Genomic DNA, 5,362 nt, shown 5'->3' on the forward strand with positions numbered 1-5,362 from the left:
GTTAAAAGATACTCAACCTTACCAATAATTAAGAAATGCAAATTAAAATACCAAGGAGAGGACTTCCGCTTTGGGTTATGATGTAAAAGAATGTAAAAGACTTTCAATCCTATAGTAACAATGAGAAAAAAATGTACAAAATAAATATACTTGTCCATGGGGCTAGTGGAGAGCAATAGACAAAAGAAAACTTGATGAACCGATTCCAGAGAGAAACAAGGCCTTCATGGGGGGGAGCAGAGAGATGCAGCCATTTCCAGATCTGGGCTGGCTGCCTGGCCTGGGGTGGGCAAGTGGAGGAACAAGCCAGCCGTGGAAGAGAGAGTCTGTGGCACCAGGAGAAATCAGCTGAGCTTATACGATATGTAGGATGGCAAAACACATCAAAATCTGGAAGGGCCCATTCCAAAACCAAACCAAACAAAACCGGATTCTGGCAAATTTGCTTAAGAAAGGAACAGTAGAGAAAACAGTACAGCTGAGAGAAAACCCAGACTCCTGCATGTTTACATGGTGTTTGCATTCCGGCAGCCCTGCCAGAGTTGAATTCAAAAATGAACAACAGGGGCTTCGCTGGTGGCGCAGTGGTTGAGAGTCCGCCTGCCGATGCAGGGGACGCGGGTTCGCGCCCCGGTCCGGGAGGATCCCACATGCCGCGGAGCGGCTGGGCCCGTGAGCCATGGCCGCTGAGCCTGAGGGAAAAAAAAAAAAAAAAAGGAACAACAACAAAAATCAAGCAAACAAACAAAAAAACTGAACTGCAGTCCAATGTCCTCCCAGGTCAAATACTAACAAGCTCAAAATGGTAGTACAGGAGGCTGGGCTTGGGATGAACTCAGTGTAATTAAAGCTTTGGTCCAACCCACGTTCCCAGTGCATATAAAATTTATGTTTACACTATACTGTAGTCTATTAAGTGTGCAATAGCATTGTGTCTTTTTAAAAATGTACATATCTTAATTAAAAAATACTTCATTGCTAAAAAAGGTTAACCATCATCTGAGCCTTCAGTGAGTTGTAGTAGTAACATCACAGATCGCTGATCACAGATCATCATAACAAATATAATAATCATGAAACAGTTTGAAATATTGTGAGAATTACCAAAGCGTGACACAGACACGAAGGGAGCAAATTCTGTTGCAAAAATGGCACCAATAGACTTTGTTGATGCAGGGTTGCCACAAACCTTCAATTTGTGAAAAACATAATATCTGTAAACTGCAATAAAGCAAAACACAATAAAATGATGTATGCCTGTATACACACATACACATATGTGGGTGTGGGTGTGGGTGTGTGTAATTTTTTGGTCTTCACTGCTTTTTATACACAATGACCAGAATGGAATATAAAAAATAGAAGACATGCAATAATAAAGCAAAAAAATTTTAATGCATGATTAAGAGGAAAAACTCTATATTTTGTTATAGAGTTCTGTTATATATACATAACTCATAAATGACCCAATTATTGGAATTATTAAAGACTTTAAACAGATATTATAAATGTGTTAAAGAATTTACATGCAAAGTGAGAGAGTGGCATGGACATATATACACTACCAAACGCAAAATAGGTAGCTAGTGGGAAGCAGCCGCATAGCACAGGGAGATCAGCTCGGTGCTTTGTGACCACCTAGAGGGGTGGGATAGGGAGGGTGGGAGGCAGACGCAAGAGGGAGGGGATATGGGGATATATGTATATGTATAACTGATTCACTTTGTTATAAAGCAGAAACTAACACACCATTGTAAAGCAATTATACTCCAATAAAGATGAAAAAAAAGAATTTACATGAAAAGGTGGATATAATGAGTAAATATATTTAATTATTTAAATATATTTAATTACATTTAATCAGTATAATGAGTTATTGCAGAAAAGACACTGAAAGTCTAAAAAAGAACCAAAATGGAAAAATGTAGAACTGAAAATTATAGTATCTGAAATTAAAAATTCATAGGATGAGCTCAACAGGGGATTGGACATTGTAGAAATAAGGATAGTAATGTTAGTCAAAGGGTACAAATTTCCAGTTATAAGAGGAATGAGCTTTGAGGATCTAATGTACAGCAGGGTGACTATACTGTATGATAGACTTGAAAGTTGCTCAGAGTAGATCTTAAGTGTTCTTAAGTAGATCTTAAGTGTTCTCACCATAACAACAACAAAATGGTAGTTATGTGAGGTGAAGGATGTGTTAACTAACCTTATTGTGGTAAACATTTTACAATATATATATATGTATCAAATCATCACATTGTCCACCTTAAATCATACAATGTTTTATGCCAATTATATCTCAATAAAGCTGGAAAAAAATTTAAGATAATAAATTTGAAGACAGGTCAATAGAAATTATTCAATCTGAATTAGAGAAAGAAAAAATTTAGAAGAACAGAATCTCAGTGCCTTATGGGATAATATCAAGCAACCTAACATACATGTAACTGGAATCCCAGAAGGAGATGGGAGCAAATAGGATGGAAAATATTTTTCAAAAAAATGATGGCTGAAAAATTTCCAAATTTGACTAAATTATCAAGTCACAGATCCAAGAAGCTCAATTAACTCCAAGCAGAATAAATACAAAACACACACACACACACACACACACACACACACACACAAAGGCGAACAAACTATAGTCAAATTTCTGAAAACCAGAGGAGTCTTAAAAACAGACAAGGGAAAAAGACACATACAGGTGTGTGCGTGTATGTGTATGTGTAACTGCCGGGGCGGTGGTGGGGAGACAGTGTAAAGGACAGCTGACTTCTCATCAGAGACAATGCAAGCCTAAAGACAAAGGGACATCATCGTTTAAGAATTTTAAAGGAAAGTTCTTCAGGTAGAAGGAAACTTATACCAGATGGAGATTCAGACCTATAAGAAAGGATAAAGAGTGGAGTAAATTTGAAATACTTTCTTCCATATCTTAATTTAAAAAAACAAACAGTTAACTATGTAAAGTGAATATAATGAGAATGTATTGTAGGGCTGGGACTTCCCTGGCGGTCCAGTGGTTAAGACTCCATGCTTCCACTGCAGGGGGTGAGGGTTCAATCACTGGTCAGGGAGTTAAGATCCCATGTGCCAGGTGGTGTGGCCAAAAAGTAACAAAAACAACAAAAAAACTACGTTGTAAAAAAAAAAGAATGTATTCTAGGGTTTATAATATATTTACAAGTAAAATATACGACAAAAATAGCAGCACGAAAGATGGGAGGGGAGTAAACAGAGCATGCTGTTCTAGGGCTCTTACGTTGTACACGAAGTGGTATAATATTGAGTCAAGGTAGATAGTGATAAGTTAAGGATGCATATTGTAATTCCCTAGAGCAGTGGTTCTTTTTTTTTTTTTTTAAATAAATTTATTTATTTATTTTTTGGCTGCGTTGGGTCTTCGTTGCTTTCTCTAGTTGTGGTGAGCCGGGGCTACTCTTCGATGGCATGCGCGGGCTTCTCTTGTTGTGGACCACCTGCTCTAGGCATGGGCTTCAGTAGTTGTGGCACGTGGGCTCAGTAGTTGTGGCTCACGGGGTCTAGAGCGCAGGCTCAGTAGTTGTGGCACTCGGGCTTAGTTGCTCCGAAGCATGTGGGATCTTCCTGTACCAGAGATGGAAACCGTGTCCCCTGCATTGGCAGGCAGATTTTTAACCACTGCACCACCAGGGATGTCCCAAAGCAGTGGTTCTTGATGTGTGGTCCAAGTACTCCTCAAGGTTCCCCAACTCTCAGGGGTACACAAAGTCCTCCCCTTTCAACAACATATCTTTGTGAGGCTAGATTTTCTTCCTACTCTTCAGGCAAAACAACATATCACAACAGATTGAATACAGAAAATTTGAGAAGCTGAATGTTTTCTATTAAGCCAGACATGGAAAAGCCTCACAAAAAACCAGCTTCACAACCACCACTCATCTCAGTAAATTTGGGGGAGGGAGAAAATAGTTATAGTTCATAAAAATATGTTATTTATGCTTCTATGTAATGAGTATGTGATTGCTTTTTAAATGAATTAATAAATAAGTATTTTTTAAATTTATCATTTAAAATGTCTAATGTGGTAAATATTGATAAGTATAAGCTGCATAAACAAAAGTTATTACAGTCCACAATGATTTTTAAGTTGTAAAGGGATCCTGAGGTCAAATTTTGAAAACTACTGTTCTAAAGTAGTGAAATATTTAAAGCTAATCCAAAACAATAAAGAAATACAAGTTCAAATCCATCAGATTGGAGAAAATATTAAAAATCAGGCAAATACCAAGTGTTTGCGAGAATGTGGAGAAATGATAGTGATGCTGATGGGAGTGTAAATTGGATAAACTTTTGGAGAGAAAGTTGGCATATTAAAACCATCGATTACTATTTCATACACATTAGACTGGCAAAAATCTAAAAGTCCAAGTTTTAGCAACAATGTGCTAAAATGGAAACTCCTCCTCTGCCAGTAGAAGGCGCTTTGAAGAACCACATGGCAGTATTTAGTAAGTTGAATGTGCATATACTCTACACCCAGCAATTCTATCCTAGATCTACACCCTAGGTAGATACCCTACATACGTACTTGGCAATATACATACAAGGATGTTCATCTGTAACTGTTAATATTTTTATGGAAGTAATCTGCAGCACACACTGTTGGTGGTCCATCCTTATCCCTTGGGCATTTGCCATTCCTGTGCATGCAAATCACAGGGCTTTCCTCTGCCAGCACCTGCAGTTCTTTACCTGAAGTCTTCTTCTAGCCCTTGGTGTGCTCAGCCAGTGCTTGGAGTAGATCTGAAGTACCAGGGAGTTAACTGCCCTCCCCCCAACAGCATAAAACCAATGATGACTGAAGTTTATGGATAAATCCTCCAGCTCTTTCATCACTCAGTTGGGGTAAGTCTACGGTGTGTTCTACACTATCTCATAGGAATCCCCGGTGGGATGGAGCCCCACTTGCCCACAGCAATAACCTGTCAATAATGCACTTTTTATTGGTTTCTTTCCCTTAGCTGTCTCACTTCCCCACTTCCCTGCCGATGCTTACTGGAATCACCTTCCAGATAAACGATCTGCTCTCACATCCTTATCTCAGGGTCTGCTTCTGGAGGAAACCAATATAAGACACAACCTAAGTGCCTTTCAGAAGGCAGATAGATAAATAACTTGTGGTATATAATGGAACTCATACAGTAGTTAAAATGTATCCAGAGCTACATGCACCAACATGGATAAATACTGAAAGTATAATTTTGTGAGACAAAAGCAGGGTGCAAATATAACAGTATAATGCCACTTATGTAACTTTTATTCCTAGCCACTCGGGCAGCTAGGGGTGTCCATGTGACACAATTTGGGTCAGTAA

Source organism: Lagenorhynchus albirostris, chromosome 15 (genome assembly GCF_949774975.1).
Source record: "Lagenorhynchus albirostris chromosome 15, mLagAlb1.1, whole genome shotgun sequence".
NCBI classification, from domain to species: domain Eukaryota; kingdom Metazoa; phylum Chordata; class Mammalia; order Artiodactyla; family Delphinidae; genus Lagenorhynchus; species Lagenorhynchus albirostris.